Here is a 19,143-nt window from a genome sequence, read left to right on the forward strand (position 1 = left end):
TTCCAAAAATAGTTCGCAAACCGGAACAGTCACTTCTGGGTTTGCGACGTTCGGGATCCAAAACGTTTGAGAACTAAGCTGTTCGAAAACCATGGTACATATAATCGATATGCACACATGCTTATATACTAACACAGATATTACACAAACACATATTGGCATTAAAACATTTATTTATATATTTTACTTGATTAATGCACCAATTAATTTTTTGAAAATACTTTAGGGCTTTACATAAAATAGTGCAGATTGTGTCCCCGGTTTTTAAGGTCTGTTTTTATCACTATTTTAAAGGTGAAGTGTTTATCTTTAAAAATAGTGATAAAGACAGGCATTAAAAACAGGGGACACAATAGAACCAACATTAAAAAACAAACAAACCCATACATTAAAAAATGGCATCTCTGCCTAAACATAAAACAGCAGACATTGAAAAGTGCAATGATTTATGAATACATTTGTGTAAATTATTAATTGTTATTTATTATTATTGAAATTGAAGACAGAAACCAATTTAAGTTTCCCAAACCTAAAATCTATATATAGCACTATTAGACAAAATGTACAAATGACAAAAGACTCTTTCAGCATATGAGTCAGAACTGCGTTAATAAATATTCTGTGCTGTGAACACACACAAAGGGGCTGTCCAGTCAGAAAAGGTTACCATATGGTACCAGCAGTGCACCTGCAATGTTTTCAGAAGATGATTGATCAGGAGCTCTGGCTGCTAAGTGGCATCATCCATTACTTAGGAAACATATGATTGAGCTTTGGAGAGAGAAACAGGCCAATGCGGAGTATCACGTCCTCAACTTATCCGTAAGAAACCAAAACTTTATCGAGACTGCGGAACAGGTGCCACAAGTGGCACAGCAGGCAGCAGGCTGGATGGAGAGTAAGCGGGCTTGTGGGCATGGCTATTGTACAGAAAATGTGACATGATAAAGGTAAAGGGACCCCTGATCATTAGGTCCAGTCGTGGCCGATTCTGGGGTTGTGGTGCTCATCTCGCTTTATTGGCTGAGGGAGCCGGCGTACAGCTTCCGGGTCATGTGGCCAGCATGACTAAGCCGCTTCTGGCGAACCAGAGCAGTGCACGGAAATGCCGTTTCCCTTCCTGCCGGAGTGGCACCTATTCATCTACTTGCAGTTTGACATGCTTTCGAACTGCTAGGTTAGCAGGAGCAGGGACCGAGCAACGGGAGCTCACCCTGTCGCGGGGATTTGAACTGCCGACCTTCTGATCGGCAAGTCCTAGGCTCTGTGGTTTAACCCACAGCGCCACCCGTGTCCCTAATAATAATAATAATAATAATAATAATAATAATAATAATAATACTTTATTGTTCAGTGGTTTCCCCAGCCACTCTGGGCGGCTCACCAAAGAGTATTAAAAACACGAGAAAACATCAAACATTAAAACTTCCCTGAACAGGGCTGCCTTCAGATGTCTTCTAAAAGGCAGATAGTTGTTTATTTCCTTGACATCTGATGGGAGGGCGTTCCACAGGGTGGGAGCCACTACTGAGAAGGCCCTCTGCCTGGTTCCTTGTAACCTCACTTCTCGCAGTGAGGGAACCACCAGAAGGCCCTTGGAGCTGGACCTCAGTGTCTGGGTTCAACGACGGGGGTGGAGATGCTCCTTTAGGCATACTGGGCCAAGGCCATTTATGGCTTTAAAAGTTGGCACCAACACTTTGAATTGTGCTCGGAAACATACTGGCAGCCAATGTCGGTCTTTCAGGACTGGTGTTGTGTGGTCTTGGCAACCACTCCCAGTCACCAGTCTAGCTGTCGCATTCTGGATTAGTTGTAGTTTCCGGGTTACCTTCAAAAGTAGCCCCATGTAGAGCGTATTGCAGTAGTCCAAGTGGGAGATAATCATGACCTTTCCTCAGAAAACGGACATCATTCATCATGTTGTATAACTAAATAGGAAGCTGCACTATATTGAGTCAGACCTTAGTCTATCTAGCTCAGCATTGCCTAGGCTAACTGGCTCTCCAAGATTTCCGACTGGGGTCTCTCTGTCCTACATGGAGATGGTGAGGATTTAACCTGGGACCTTCTGCATGCAAAGCAGGTGCTCAACAACTTAGCTGTAGCCCTTCCCTCCATTACTATATGGACGTAAGGACTTCTGCCTAAAAGACACAAGGCCAAAAACCCATTGGGGGCATAGATGCAGTCTAATGGGCTCTTTTGCTTGTGGTGTCCATGACAGTCATTAATGAAACCGTGTTGGCAGCCCCTGTTTGTGAGCCTACATAAAGGTAAAAGGACGACTCTGGGATTGTGGCGCTCATCTTGCTTTACTGGCCAAGGGAGCCGGCGTACAGCTTCCAGGCCATGTGGCCAGCACGACTAAACCGCTTCTAGTGAACCAGAGCAGTACATGCAAACGTAGTTTACCTTCCCACCAGAGTGGTACCTATTTATCTACTTGCACTTTGATGAGCTTTCGAACTGCTAGGTTGGCAGGAGCAGGGACCGAGCAACGGGAGCTCACCCCGTCACGGGGATTTGAACCACCGACCTTCTGATCGGCAAGCCCTAGGCTCTGTGGTTTAACCTCCAGCACCACCCGCATCCCTGTGAGCCTTCATAAGAGAGTGAGCATCTGGAGTAAACACAACATTAAAGGGAGGAAGAAGACCTTGAGCCAGGTGTTGTCCCTCTTCCACTAGCTAGATTGTATATCTCCTTGGTTCTCATTGATCCACATTGGACCTATGGGTGTGTGAATATGACTGCAGCCTTACTGCCCTGTCATCCCAGTGGCTTGCAACCAAGTCATACTCAGAGAAGACACACCAAAATCAATAAAGTTGATAATGACTAACTTAAGCCCATTGATTCCATTAGGTCTCTTCTGGGGAATGACATAGTTAGATACAACCCAACGTGATATGGGGAGAAGGTGGTTGAGAAAGATCTTCTCTTTTCTTGGCTGTGCTGTTATGGAGCAGGGTTATTCCTTTTTGAATTCTAGTTTTCGCTTATTCCTTCAGCCTGCAGATCATCACATAGAGCAGCAGGCTGTATTCACATGGCTGCATGCAATGATCTCTACCTGGTCACCTGTGGAGCAAATGATTGATGCTGAGTTGGGGCGACTTCAGAAAGACAGCAGAAGGGGGAGGCAGAGTTTTAAAAGTTTCCCTGATTCCTTTTCTTTCTTTTAAAATATTTGTCTAACATTCAAACACCTGCTATTGACACTTTGGCATTGTTGTTCACTCTTCCCTCCCACCCTGATATATCCATTTCCTTGGGCATAAGACCGAACTCTGCAATTAAGTCCTGCTGCTAACAGTGTTTAATGGATAGGGGCATACTTAGAATTCTGCGTGCAGATTGCCATTCTGTTTGAGCCTGCTGCCCTTGGCTCGGTTTTCACCCTCCCCTCATTGGTTGCAGTTCCTATCCTGATATTATTTCCTTGAGATTCTGCTAGCTCTTGCTGTTTTCCCTGCTGTAAATATTGGTTGCTGTTCTCATCGTTGCTTCTGTATGATTCCTTTCTTTCCTTTCCCGCCTGACCTTTGCTGTCACCTACAGCTGGCAAACTGTTTGTCTCATGTTGTACTTTGGTTGCTATCAATAAATAACTATCTGCAACCAAACGATTTTCTCATCTGGAAACCTTCCTGATATTCAGTTAGTAGTAACAAAGGTCCGTACAGTAAAAGCTATGCTTTTCCCAGTAGTGATGTATGGAAGTGAGAGCTGGACCATAAAGAAGGCTGATCGCCAAAGAATTGATGCCTTTGAATTCTGGTGTTGGAGGAGACTCTTGAGAGTCCCATGGACTGCAAGAAGATCAAACCTCTCCATTCTGAAGGAAATCAGCCCTGAGTGCTCACTGGAAGGACAGATTGTGAAGCTGAGGCTCCAGTACTTTAGCCACCTGATGAGAAGAGAAGACTCCCTGGAAAAGACCCTGATGCTGGGAAAGATGGAGGGCACAAGGAGAAGGGGATGACAGAGGACGAAATGGTTGGACAGTGTTCTTGAAGCTACTAACATGAGTTGGACCAAACTGCGTGAGGCAGTGGAAGACAGGAGTGCCTGGCGTGCTCTGGTCCATGGGGTCACAAAGAGTCGGACACGACTAAACGACTAAACAACATCAACATCTTTTATTCCTACTGCACTCTCCCCCCTCCCCCGGTCCCAAATCTCTTCTCATTCTGAATTTGGATTTGATCTCATTACTTTGGATGGGTAGAATTAAAGATATTCATGCTCTGCTTAGCATACCTGTTGGGTTCCATAATGTGTTGTCTGTGGGGCTGCCCTTGAAGACAGTTTCAAAATTGCAATTAAGTGCAGAACATTTCAGTTGGTCACTAACCAGAAATGAGCCTAAATAACACATCTCACCAGTCTTACCACACTGCCTCCGGGTCCATTTCCAGGCTCACCTCAAGGATCTGGTTTTTTATTTTTATTTATATATTTTAAAAAAACCTTTAAAACTAACCAGCTAGAAATAAAATTCACAACAGAAACTTAAAAACAAACCTAGATAATTTAAATGTTGAGAGTTTATGGGCACAATCTGAAGAGTGCAAATTATTATTATTATTATTATTATTATTATTATTATTATTATTATTATTATTATTATACCTCGCCCATCTGGCTGAGTTTCCCCAGCCACTCTGGGTGGCTTACAGCACACAAAAAATTGTAAAACATTAGACATTAAACATTTCCCGATAGAAGGTTGCCTTCAGATGTCTTCTAAAAGTCAGACAGTTGTTTATTTCCTTGATCTCTGATGGGAGGGCATTCCACAGGGAAGGCGCCACTACTGAGAAGACCTTCTGCCTGGATCCCTATAACCACACTTCTCACAGTGAGGGAACCACCAGAAGGCCCTCAAAGCTGGACCTCAGAGTCTGGGCTGAATGATGGGGGTGGAGATGCTACTCCAGGTATATTGGGCGAAGGTCATTTAGGGCTTTCAAGGTCAGCACCAACACTTTGAATTGTGCTCGGAAACATACTGGCAGCCAATGTAGGTCTTTCAGGACCGGTGTTATATGGTCTTGGTGGCCACTCCCAGTCACCAGTCTAGCTGCCACATTCTGGATCAGTTGTAGTTTCCAGGTCACCTTCAAAGGTAGCCCCACATAGATCACATTGTAGTAGTCCAAGCAGGAGATAACCAGAGCATGCACCACTCTGGTGAGACAGTCCACAGGCAGGTAGGGTCTCAGCCTGTGTACCAGATGGAGTACACAATAATGACATGGGAATGACATGGTCTGGTCCTAGCATAACTCCTCCTCCTACCCGTGATCACTGAGATCAGGTGTTCCTGTGCAGCCCCCCCCCCCGGAACCTGTCCCAGTTTTTCTGTTCGCTGGGGCCCCCCCACAGGCAGCCCTGACCCTCTCCATTCCAGAATAGGATATGTTATGCAGACTGTACAATAAACCAATAAAACAGTAAAGGTAAAGGGACCCCTGTCCATTAGGTCCAGTCGTGACCGACTCTGGGGTTGCAGTGCTCATCTTGCTTTACTGGCCAAGGAAAACGGCATACCGCTTCCGGGTCATGTGGCCAGCATGACTAAGCCACTTCTGGTGAACCAGAGCAGTGCACGGAAATGCTGTTTACCTTCCCTACTTGCGCTTTGACGTGCTTTTGAACTGCTAGGTTGGTAGGAGCAGGGACCGAGCAATGGGAGCTCACCCTGTTGCGCGGATTTGAACCGCTGACCTTCTGATCCTAGGCTCTGTGGTTTAACCCACAGTGCCACCCTAATAAAACAGTAGAAACTAACAATAAGCAACACATTTTACAGTTATACTAAAATTAAAGTAATCCCCAACCCCAACTAAACATTTATCCCACCCCCCAACACAGCAAAAACAAAACAGAATGCTGCAGATTAAAAACTATTTTAAAACATTTTAAAACATTTAAAGCATTTTGGACAGTTGCCCCAAGCCCAGAGTTTGTTCCAGTGAGTCTGGGCTCTTCACCACTCACACCAGGGCAATGTCTCTCCGGCCTCCCAGGAGCCTCTGAAGCAGAGCAGGGTGGGTCTGGTAGTCTCTGCCCCCTAGGCCAGGTGGAAAGGGTCTTCAGCACTCACAGCAGGGATGTGAAGGGGATGCAAATGTGTGCATTCCTTCAATTTTCATAATCAATAAAGTTGTGGCCATTTACGCCCATTAACCTTATATCATTGTGTCCGTGTCTTCATTTCATTGGGGGAGGTGACTTGCCACGCAAAGCCCTTTCCGCCCCTGCAGCGGAGAGGGTGTTGCGGGCAGGATCCTCCCACATCCGCGGGGGCTTCCCTTGCCCCGCGAGACTTGGGGGAATCCCCGGGCGTGTCTGCCGCCCAGCCCGCCAATCCGCGGGCGGGGGAGGCGTGGCCCGGGCTATTTAGGGCCAGGCACGCCCGGGGACCGCCCTCTTTTCCCCCTCGCCAGCTGCAGAGCGGTTTTCCCACCCCACCCACCCTTAGTTTAGCTAGACTTGGCCTTGCTATGGACTCTGGTTGGTCGCCGCAAGGGGCCTGGTAGGAATTTTTCCAAGTTGGCGCATTTCTTGCCTTTTGGTTTTTTCGCCTACCTCGTAGCAATCGTCACAACTTTCTCGGCATTGGTGGTTAGGCATTGGCATGGGGCAATGGTTAGAAAAATGGAGGGGGGAAGGAAGCGCCATCACCTTCCCCCAATGTGAAGGGGTAGTCCGGTAGAGGACTCCGGGGGGCGTGGCCTTGTCCGAAGCCTTGCGAGGTAGGGCCCCCGGCACGCCCCCAAGCGGTGACACCCGTGGGATCCTAGTTGGCGTACTTCAACAGGACTCCCGCGGTTTGTGTTCAACCCTTCCCGGTCACCATGCCGGGTAGTCGATAGGAGCCAATGCCTAAGGCCAATACCTTCAATTTTCGTAATCAATAAAGTTGTGGCCATTTACGCCCATTAACCTTATATCATTGTGTCCGTGTCTTCATTTCATTGGGGGAGGTGACTTGCCACGCAACCCATCATTGTGTTTGCAATTCCTTACTTCTGGGTAGCAAAATCAAGATTCATTCTAAAGGAATAAAAAAAGACCGCATTAATTGCCCCAATAAATCCGCAGGGCATTACGACCAAGGAAGCAATGAAAATAATGCATTATATATTCCCACTGTTATTTGCAAGAGGCAACCATAACCACTAAATAAATGAGAAATTCAATTGATATAATGGCTTCCGATTCCAGAATGGGATTTTTCCTATTCACCATTCATGGAATTGTTAGAAGGAGATCAAAAGATAAATTTATTCATATTTCTGTACAGCGTTCAGCATTATCCACTTTCACATCTGAATAGCAATTTCCCCCCTATATATTTGTTTTTACCAGATTTCCTTTTGTGTATGTGCCAGTCTGGAAAGTGGCAGAAGCCTAATAAAGAGCTTTGCTATTAGAGTTTCTAGAAGTTAAGCTTAACAAATTCTCAAATCATATGGAGAAATTATCATTAAAATAATACGATCAGAACTTCAGCCTTTTGGAGTTTCAGTTCATAAATATGCTCTTTGATCGAAGAAGCACGGGCCTCTTTTATGTCGTTTGAATGTCATCAAGGAGATATTCTCATGCTAATTATTGCAGACAATTCCTGACTGAACAGCTCATGGATAATAAAAGAAATAAGATTGGCTTATTTTCAAATTGCTCTCTTTTTTTTAAAAAAAAAAAAAAGGTTTGTTAACCAGATTTGCTACTAGGATACAAGCAAAGAGCAGCTTCAGAAAGACGCAATGTTTAATTTTAAGTATCTGTAAATGAGTTATTAAGCAAGCAGGTGGTTTTTTTTAAGGGTGCGGTACATTATTAAAGCTTGTATAATAATGCCAAGCTAATCCCAGCATATGTGGAGTTCCATCTAAGCATCTAAGAACTGCTTCCTAAAACTTTGATAACCAACACCTTTAATATTTGCCGTGTTCCATTTCTTCCCTCATTCATGACCATTGGTAATGCTGATTGGGGTTGACGAGACGCTAGAGGCTAACAACATCCAAAGGGCAGCAGTCCCTTGATTATTTTGGTTACCTTTTCTGCTTTCTAATAGGAATACAGGCTCCCATAGGAACTAACCTAGAGGAGAGGACTCTTATGTGAAGTATGCCAGATCATGCAGAAAAAGCTGGAGGCTTACAGTCTTTCAAAAACTCAGAGAAGTAACCCACTTCCTATCAGAAGACTCCCTGGAAAAGACAACAATGTTGGTAAAGATGGAGGGCACAAGGAGAAGGGGATGACAGAGGACAAGATGGTTGGACAGTGTTCTCGAAGCTACCAACATGAGTTTGACCAAACTGTGGGAGGCAGTGGAAGACAGGAGTGCCTGGCGTGCTCTGGTCCATGGGGTCATGAAGAGTCAGAAACGACTAAACGACTAAACAACAACAACAACTAGCACTTTAAAGGTGAAATAACGGTAGATGTCTGGTTCCTACTGACTGCATAAGCAACTGAAATATCTGGCTAACAGGGGCCTTGTTGAACTCTGAAACTACCTGGTGCTGAATTCTTCACAGGACTCCCTTCAATTTCCCCACTCTCCTGAATTTTCCCCAGTGTATTAGTCACAGTGATGTTTTCTGCTTATCAGACTGATATGTGTTGCATGCATAATGTTTCAACAACAAGAAGAGAAGAGTTTGGATTTGATATCCCACTTTATCACTACCCGAAGGAGTCTCAAAGCAGCTAACATTCTCCTTTCCCTTCCTCCCCCACAACAAACACTCTGTGAGGTGAGTGGGGCTGAGAGACTTCAGAGAAGTGTGACTGGCCCAAGATCACCCAGCAGCTGCATGTGGAGGAGTGGAGACGTGAACCCGGTTCCCCAGATTACGAGTCTACTGCTCTTAACCACTACACCACATTAGGATATGGATAGTATGTCCCATGTTGTTAAGGTAGATTTTAAAATGGGGTATGAATGCAGACCCACTAGGCCTCTCTATTTTACTTTTGGGATTATCCCACAGCCATACCCCCTTGCTAGGCCATACCTCTTGTTTGCCCTGCTGCACACCTCTCTTAAGCACTTTTGCCTGCCTGAAACGTGCCATTAATCTCTGATAATGCCTCTTGCTTACTGGATGTAGGATTAAGAGATGCACGTAAGGGTGGTGCAGAAACCTCTGGCCTTCATGTGGCTAGAATGTAGTACCAAACCGTATGCAGGTGGCGCTGTGGTCTAAACCACTGAGTCTCTTGGACTTGTCAATCAGAAGTTCGGCAGTTTGAATCCCCGCGACGGGGTGAGCTCCCATTGCTCTGTCCCAGCTCCTGCCAACCTAGCAGTTCGAAAGCACACCAATGTAAGTAGATAAATAGGTACCACTGTGGCAGGAATGTAAATGGCATTTCTGTGTGCTCTGGTTTCTGTCACGGTGTTCTGTTGCACGAGAAGCGGTTTAGTCATGCTGGTCACATGACCCGGAAAGCTGTCTGTGGACGAACGCCGGCTCCCTCAGCCTGAAAGCGAGATGAGCGCCGCAATCCCATTGTCGCCTTTGACTGGACTTACCTTTACCTTTACCTTACCCTACTGTACAAAATGAGAGTCACAGCCATTTTTCTGCCTCACCTTTTGCCTCTGGCCCACCCCCATCATTGCTGTGTGCCCCCCCCCCCGAATATTGAGCTTGAAAGCATGTGGTCCTGAGGCTGAGAAAGGTTGTCCATGTTAAAAAGATTGTATCCACTAATTTCTTAGGACTTAGCATCATACTTGATATTCCATAAGCTGATAACTGCATCATGTGCCTCAGATTAGAGCATGTTACCTTTCCATTTGATCACTTCTAAGGCCATTGTCAAAGCACTGAATTTACCTTTCATCACAGCAACTACATTATGAGAAACATTTGCTTCCATATAGTTCCAGATGCTTGCTGTCTATGCCACCTCCAAGTCAAAGGATTTCAGGTAGCAAGACTGGTACATTGGAGAGCAAATTCCAGTCTGGGCTAGACTCAATGGATCAGTTGTTTGGCAACTTGGTTTAAGGCAGCAGGGATGTTGGAGAATTTCGTGAGCAGATCTGATTCACACCTCCCGGTCTGAAATTTCTTATAGAGGTCCCGGCTCAAAAAAAAAAAAAGTATCCAAATGCATTTTTAAAAGAGTATACTTTAGGATGGTGTTTCCTGCTTGGCAGGGGGTTGGACTCGATGGCCCTTGTGGTGTCTTCCAACTCTATGATTCTATGATTCTATGATTCTATGATTCTAGGATAAAATGCATTTAGAAATGTATACACTGAAATAAAAATACACATTTCAGCACATAAATATCATTTCAATATGATTTTTAATAAGGATTCTATGAGGATTTTTTTAAAAAGTAAATTGATGTGAAAATGGGATGGAAGGACTTATGAAAAAGCACATGTGAAATTTACACAAACAGAAGATAGAGATGTTCATTCCCATAAGCTCTTCTCATTCTTTTTCAGATTTTTATTTAAATAGTTTTCTTGGTTCTTCGAGTACTTGAGGGCCTGTTCTACATTTCATTCTCTTGTAAGATGTATTTCTCTTGAAAAGTACAATGTGGTGAGGGAAAGGGGGGAGGGGACCTCCTGATACCACAGCTCTTATTCCTTGCCTGCCTTAGCAGTTTGAAGCAACTGTCTTCAGCAGAATTGTGATGGAATATTGTGGTTCGAGGACCCGACCCCCGCAATGTGAAATGAATACACAAGGACACATGATATAAGGTTAATGGGCAAGGTAAGGCCACAACTTTATTGATTACAGCAGTGAAAAGGTATTGGCTTAGGCATTGGATGTCTAAAACAAGGGGGTTTATTCACCAGTAGGTGGAGCCTGTTGATGTTAATCCAACTATAGGCTCTCCCCTGATGTCACCGAGGGTCGTGCCATTGCCTCCCGCCAAGCAGGCATCGGACAGAATACACGACCGCCAGATTCCTTTAACAAAATACCCAAAAATTGAAGGCATAGGCGATGGCCACACCTAGCCCTTCGGCACACCACAACACATTATTCCAATGCCTAACCTACCCACCAATACCACGAAAGTTGTGATGATTGCTAGGAGGTAGGCGAAAAAACCAAAAAGCCTAATGCCAAATGGAAAAACTCCTACCAGGCCCCCTGGACAACCAGGGCGACCAACCTAAGGTCCATAGCAAGGCCAATGACCTAAGCCCTGACTCAAAGGGAGTGGAGGGTGGGTGACTTGCGACGAGACGACGGTGAAGAATGAGGCCGGGGAGAGGCTGGCGCCGCAGCAAAAGGCTGCTGAACACGCCCCCTCTGAGGCACCTGGTTGGGTGCCTGCCGAGGGGCGTGGGCGCCAGCCAGGTGAGGTGGAGGCAGGGGGCTAATGCCCCCTGCTAGGGGCAGAGCTCGGGCTCCCGCCCACAACCACTCCCCTCTCTTCCAGGGAGGAGAGTCCTTCTCAAATGAGCTTGGATGATGTCCAGTTGACACAGCTCACACATCCTCCAGGTGTTCAGTGACAGGAACAGTGGAGACAGCAGCAAAACCTGCGAGAAATATGGAGGCAGCTCCACAGTGAGGTAAACATGCCTGTTCAAGCAAATCCTAAATTTTTCCGGGACTTTGTATGAAAGAGTGGGTGAGCAGAAGTTCTGAAATGTAAGATTCAAGGTTGGAGTTTCATCATCTGCCTCGCCGACCTCAGATCGTCCTGAACGCCATATATTATTTAAATGCACAAGCAATGGCATCCGTAATCATCTTAGCATTTACTCTCCTCGACTTGTTTGTTTCTGAAGGTGTCAAAGCCATTTGTTTGGACCTTTGCCCCTCCAGTCCGAAGCATGAATCCGAGAGCAGCTGAATTTGCACAAGTGCGTAACAGTAAATGTCAGGTTTACAGGTCAGTGGGTCTGTAAAAAATAAACAGAGGGGGAGAAAATCCCTCTTGTCTGTAAAAAGGGCAGCCGCAGTAATTGACAGGTGGGATCTATACAAGAGAGTCTTTTGTTAATTGTTTGCAAGCATATCCTAGAATAACTCCAGAGTCAATCAATATCTCTTTTTTTGCAGACCCAAACTAACACCTCCCCCTTGCAAAAAACATTCCCAGTGAGGAACCATCCTCAGAGAAGTACAAGTACATTTCTACATGAGACACTGTTTCCATTAGATTACCATTGACCTCTTGCTTCATGCATCCAAGTTGGTAATTAGACCACTCTTTCTAACAAGCATAAAACTGAGCTATAGAACAAAAGCCACTTTTCCTGCTGGTGAGTTTACACTAATAGGTTTACAAACCTGTTTGAATTTATCTGTATTTTTGATTAATATCTTCTTTTGTTTTATTTAACTACTTGGTGGCTTTTGTTCACTGAGAGACATATCAATCTTTTTAAATAAACTACTACCACTAGCTCCTGTAAATGTCTCTTCATGTTATCCCTCTCCGAGCCCTAAACTCTTCATTTTGGACTGAGATCATTCCTCTACAAATGTCTTTCTATTTGCAACTGGAACTGTTTGATCAATGAACAGCCTATGTCCCAAGAAAGAGAGCCTTCAACTAAGGGGAAACCTTAGAGGATGTCTTGATGGTGTTATTACAAGGACCCTGGACATAGTAATTTTAATAAAATTCTAATTCTGTGTTTTCATCTTTTCTGCTGTAAAGTTATGTATGTTGTTCTTATGGCCTTTTGCTGCTTCTTTCGATTGCCAGGGTGTTTTTGCTGTCACTGCTTTTAACAGGTTTATTCTTCTTGCACGGATCCAAATTTTTTGTTGCAAAGCCTGATAACGAATAAAATGCTTTGAAATTCTTTGAAATTCACACTTAGACCAAACTCTGTCTCTTTGTGACTGGCTCTGTGCCCCCACTGCCATTTTGCAACTGGTGGGCCTCAGTAAGCTTTAGCCATCTCAAGTGGGCTCTGGGGTAGAAAGTTTGAGAACTCCTGTGCTAAGGATTTTTTTGTTGTTCTATTGTTGTGCCATTGGATCTGAAAGAATCAAGGTGTGCCTAGACATTGCTAGGGAAACAATGGATGTGGAAGGTCGCAGGCAGGGGAAATTGGTAGCCACTGGTCCTCTGTGGCCTCAGCATTTGAGTTGCCCCAATTTCCAGCAAATGTGGGTTTGACAAGATAGGGAGCAGCCCTCCCCTATGCCACTGGGTAAAAACCAGTGGGCCTCAAAATGCAACAGTGGGGTGCCCTCCAAACACAAGCTAACCTCAGGTTAACCACACAGACCAGTTGACCTGTAACATTTAGATCTGAGCCCATTTCACACCATTATATCTTTTTTAAAATAAATTTTTATTAGGATTTTCTCATTTTTTTAAGACAAACACACAAAACATAAACATACATGTCAACACTACACACAAAAAACACATATAATTTTAAAACCTTATTTTCTTAACCACTTTCCCGGACTTCCCCCACCTCCCCTTCTTGCATCCCCATTCCAAAGTTTAGCCCAGCAAGTTCTTTATACCCCAATTAAACCCTTGTTAATATTTTGCTTAATTCGTCTTCATTAGCCAATTTCAAACTTCTAAGTTTCATTTTAATACTCAACCTTAACCCCTTTTTCTAAGATCGATCCACCTTCCCTTTCATGAAATTCCCAATTAGTAAAATAATTACAAAAAATCTTAACAAATAAAAAACATATAATTATAACCCTTTAGATTCTAAAGTTCTTTCCCCCCCTTCCCCCAGTTTCGATCCCCAAAAATTGTCCTTCAATCTATCAGTTCTTAGCCTGGATCTATCACGTCCAAGGCCCTTAAATCTCTCTCAGTCCCTTTCAGCCGGTTTTGTTGACAGTCCTTTATGTTGAACATCAGATCTCGGAGCATCTTTGACCCAATAGGGTCTGTATTTTTTCCAACCAGTCCTCCATATTTAAGGAAAGAGTCCGGATCCTGCTTCTTGTTCTTTCTCAGCCCAAGTTTCCCAAATGTCCCAAACTTTCCAGTCTTCACCTTGATCAAATTTGTAATCCATAAGTCTTCCGGACTCCCCATAGGGAGAAATCCCCAATCTTCACTCTCCATTTCAAGCCAAGTTTCTGACTTCCAAATTTTATCTTCTTTGTGTGCTAGCTTTACAGGCCTCTGGTTGTTCTTTTTCAGTTGCATCATTTCTGCTCCTCCTTCACACATTTCACACCATTATATCACACCTTGGAACTACAGTGGTACCTCGGGTTACATACGCTTCAGGTTACAGACTCTGCTAACCCAGAAATAGTGCTTCAGGTTAAGAACTTTGCTTCAGGATGAGAACAGAAATCGTGCTCAGGCAGCACGGCAGCAGAAGGAGGCCCCATTAACTAAAGTGGTGCTTCAGGTTAAGAACAGTTTCAGGTTAAGAACGGATCTCCGGAACGAATTAAGTACTTAACCCGAGGTACCACTGTAAGTAGGAAGTGTTAAGTAGCCTAATTTTATAAGAAGGAAGAACACGCATCAACATGAATGCAAGCTATTTTCTCTGTTCCATTAAAAAATTGCCATATCAGAATATCAAATTTCTTTACTTTTTTGAATAAAACCCTGCTCTTTAAATAAGAAGTCTTTGACTTTAAATAATAAAAAGTTTTTGACTTCCCTCTAAATGCTGCATGCACCTCCACTACCCATCGCCCTAATATGGAAAGTGAAGCAGAACTAAAGTTTTGAATATATTACATTAGGAGCTTAGACCAGAAAGATGAGAATCCAGTAACACTGAAAAGACACAAAGGACAGAACCTGTTATAAATGATTTCTGCCTCAGAATTAGAAGGTTGGGAAGGCAAAGGCTTAAATATTCCTGCATTCAGAAATGTAAAATCATTGATCGAAATAAAATAATATGACAGTAGTGTGGTTTTAAAAGGGAATGTATTTTTTTTCAGGTGTACTACCTTTTGGAATAAGGTTTATAAAAATGACCTAAGTATGTTTAGTTGGCCTTATAAAGACTTTGCAGTGTTTTAACATAACCCGGGAGTCTGATTTATCAAGAAATTCAACAAGTAGATATTAACTTTGTCCAGTATATTCATTCATGGCAATGACTCCATTCATTTCTATCATGGCAGTCCCATACCAATTATTTTGGAACAATTCTAAAGGAATCTCTCAGATTTTCAGCAAGGGTGAAGGAAAGATTTGAGCAAGATTTGAAGGAATGTGGGAGCAACTCGGGCAAGCTAGGCTCAAGGAGACTGGGAAAGCATGCTGAATATTTTCAAATATTTAAAAGGAAGAGAAAGAGTAAAGAAGAATACACATTCTACAAAGAAGATGAAGTTCCAGCAAAGGGATACAAAAACTTATGGAATATGCAGAAATTGTGAAACTTAGCGGAAGAATGAGAAATCAAGATAGCAAACTTTTTATAAAAAAATGTACCATATTTTTCGCTCTATAGCAGTGTTCCCCAACCTTGGGCCTCCAGCTGTTTTTGGACTACAACTCCCATCATCCCTCGCTAGCAAGACCAGTGTTCAAGGATGATGGGAATTGTAGTCCAAAAACAGCTGGAGGCCCAAGGTTGGGGAACACTGCTCTATAGGACGCACTTTTTACCCTCCAAAAATTAAGGGGAAATGTGTGTGCGTCCTATAGAGCGGATGCAGGCTGCACGGCTAATCCCAAAGCCAGAACAGGGTGACGGAGTGCTGCGGAGCGCTCCATCTCACTCTTCTAGCTAGGGGATGGCTGCGCGGAAAGCCTCTGCAGGGCAGCGGGGTGCCTTCACCCCGCTGCCCTGCGGAGGCTACAAAGGCTGTCCCCGAAGCAAGAACAGTGAGATGGTCTCGCTGTTCTAGCTTGGGGATGGTAGCCGCCTGAAGCCCCCAGAACACAGAGGAAACTCCCGCTGCGCTCTGTAGGCATTGGGTGAATGCACATTGAACGCACCTTGTTTTAGAAGGGGAGAACAAGAAAAAAAAATTCCCTGTTCTCCCCCTCCTATGGTCCGGTGTGTCCTATAGGCTGGTGCGTCCTATAGAGCGAAAAATATGGTAAATGGTTTGTTGACTATTTACAGATAAATTGTAAACAGATAAAAAACATTGGCAGGATTATTATAATAACCTGCAGTTTCACAAGAACGTGTATTCAAAGAAGATGAATAAATGAGCAAAGTATGTTAGGATATGCAGAAGATTGTAAAAATAAATTTCAAGAACCGCAGAAAGAGGGGAAAGGAAGTCAGGTTTTGAAATGTCAAAATGATTGTAAAATCAGGGAAAGTTGGGAAATAATGGGAGAAGAGGAACAGGCAGAGCTGGAGCAGCAGCTGGCTGACATGTTGTCCCTAGAAAGCATCCCAGACCCTCCATATTCCAGAACCCAGCTCAAAGACAGAGGGAACGTAGCGTCACCCATAGAGGAGGTGATGATGATGACGAATGAGGAAGTGGGAGAGACGGGGCTGGAGATTCACTTGTGACAAGGCCATTATCCAAGAGGAAGGGTTCTATAGCCTCTCTCTGTAAAGTTTGAAATAAAAAAGGACTGTGAGAAACTTTTCATTGTCTTTATACTTTCCTGGGCAACCAGCCGGGAGCTGCCGACAGCAATCCTGACAGCTAAGCATAGATTCTGTTGAGTACAGTTTCAGGCAAACACCAGTGTTACTGTTTTCTCTGGCTGAATCACATGATGATACCGCAGTGGTCAGTTTCTCTCATGACCGCATCACAAACACTTTGAGGAGCAGGCTGTGTTACAAGTTCTTCTGTGGACTCAGGCGTGGGGTTGGGGGGAAGAACTGCATTTTGCCTTTTTCATTTTTAAAAAAGGAAACCAAGCTAACGAGGGAAACAGTCTGTCCTCAAGTGAGTAAGGAGTGGAGAGGTGGGGATTGGGATAGGGTTGCCGTCAGAAAAGTTGTTGAGTGTGTTTTTTTTGGGGGGGAAGTTAGTTTTACCCAATTCTGGGCGCATGGCAACTCTAGACTGGGATATTCTATTAGGAGAGGCAGGCCTAGGCTTTAATCATAGGGAATTGTTTTCTAATCACAGTGATTTGTGGGAGGGATGTTCCGTTCAAATGATGTTTCTTTTTCACTCCTGGGAAAGCAGGCTGGATGATTAGCATCCTTTCCAATCACTTTCTGCTTTCTAATATACAATTAAAAACTGATACTTCAATCAGTTTCCTTTCATTCTGCTGCCTCCCTCCCATCTCAGACTGCTTTAGACTGGTTATGACTAATTAATTAATTTATTTGTTCCTTGTTTATTCTTAACTCTTTCTGTCCCCCACTCCCCAAACCATTCTGTTTTTCTCTCTTATTTTTTCCTTAGGTTTCTGCAAACCTCTCTTAGAGCCTGTCATCTCCCACCCTCAACCACCGTGCGCGTGTGTTGCTTTTTATGCTTTTCCAGTTGTTTTCTCCCAGTTTTCCTTTGCTTGCTCAAAGTTTCATCTACCTGGCTTCAGTTTTTTAGTACCTCTGATTTCATTGCACTGAATTCTTGCCATCCAGTATTATAGTTTTTATTAAAGTTTGGTTCCCTCTCCCCTCTAGGTCTGGCACTTTCCCCCCAATTAGCTAAGTCTGCTTGACCCTTAAATAAGTTCTCAGCTGTGTTGATCATTGACAGTCTGCTATTATCCACTTACCTAGGGGGGGGGGCATTCCTCAGTGTCACCAGCTTTCAGACTGATTGCCCATGAAACACTGCGAGAGGTCAAGTGGTTTCTGTTCTACCCATCCCAAAATAGTAGTGTCCCCTGTGAAAGAACCACAGCACCTATTGTTTTGAAAGCTGGCAGCTTCATCTCCACAGAAGCCTCAACCATGTCTACAAATTTCATTCATTCTGGCCAAAAGGGAAGAATTTGGAGGGAGGAATTCAATGTTGCACTTTGACAAACGTCCCATCTGCAAAAGAATTTCAGCTTGCCAGATGGAACAACTCCAGCCTTTCTACCTGTCTGATGTTCTGGTCCCCCCCCACACACACACACACTTCTGAGCCAATTTTGCATAAGCAAAAATTCTTGCCCAGGACTTTTTGCTGGCAGGAATAATCAGGTTAGCAGTGCCTGGAGGCTTTTCATTTTCAATAAAACTTTGGGGTTTATCTGCATGAAAATCCCAGGATGAAAAATTTGGCAAGCTTAATACACTCTGGAGAGGCTCCTTTGCCGAAAACTTCATCCACCTCTGTGAAAAGGAGTGGAGAATTACAGCTGTTTTTGGATTTTCCTTTATAGTTAATGTGGGAAACCAGTGATTTGAATTTAACTGATCTGATTCTGACATAAATAACCAGTCAAATTAGAAAGACACAGAGTAGATGCTTTCTAATAATACTGATCCAAAGCAAATCCAGTTATCAGTGTGTTCCCCTAAAAATAACGGCATAGGACAACAGGGCTAACATTTCTAGATTCTAGTCAGCTTTATCTCCCAAAAATCTGGGTATGCAAGTATGCATTCAGCTGACAACTAAAAATTAAAAGTATGAGGACAACTGTACTTCCATGGGGAGGACATTCCATAATAGGGACACCACAACAGATAAAGCCCTCTCTTCAGTCACCACCTCACAAGTCACGTCCATGGACAGGATCACAAACAGGGGTGCCCCTGTCGATCTCAAAACATGAATTTGATGGTTTTGAGGGAGCTACTCCTGTAAGTACTTGGGTCCTAAGCCATTCTGAACTTCATATGTCAGTACCTCAGTGGACAAGCAAATACAATAGAAAATAGTGAGAATGTTGCACTAGAAGGGACTAGCCTTGCATATTCTTAGATAAATGGACAGTTGCCTGGCAACAGTCACCAAATGAAGATGCCTCTAAAAAAACCAGCCTGTGTTGATGGACTTCCGGTTGAGAGCGACCCTGTCGCAAGCGGGGATTTTTCCGAGCGGAGAATCCCGGGTTTTTCGGAGGATTTAGGGGTTTCACAGGGCGCAGTGGCTCCCAGAAGTAGTGTCTGGAGGGTGTCCAGACACTCAGGTTCCCGCGGAAGCCGAAACGCACACCACCCGGCCGCCAGGTAACTCCCAAAGGGAGCGAAGAGTGCGGCGGGGAGGGAGAGCGGGCTGAAGGGAAGCCATAGCTACCTCCAGGAAACGAAGCCCCGAGCTTGCAGGGGGAGCGCTT

At 44.2% G+C, this 19,143-nt stretch overlaps 1 long non-coding RNA gene across 4 annotated transcripts in view; it reads left to right on the forward strand.

The window, feature by feature from the left end:
• The first annotated feature begins 16,725 nt into the window (after window positions 1–16,725).
• Window positions 16,726–19,143, forward strand: part of LOC308582155 — a 123,432-nt gene continuing 121,014 nt past the window's right edge. For all 4 annotated transcript variants that reach the window (XR_014005523.1, XR_014005524.1, XR_014005525.1 and 1 more), the window contains exons 1-2: window positions 16,726–16,856; window positions 17,328–17,382. This is a non-coding gene — a long non-coding RNA (uncharacterized lncRNA). The remainder of the gene's footprint in view (window positions 16,857–17,327; window positions 17,383–19,143) is intronic.

This window comes from Podarcis bocagei (genome assembly GCF_964188305.1).
Source record: "Podarcis bocagei genome assembly, chromosome: 1".
In the NCBI taxonomy this organism is placed as follows: Eukaryota; Metazoa; Chordata; class Lepidosauria; order Squamata; family Lacertidae; genus Podarcis; species Podarcis bocagei.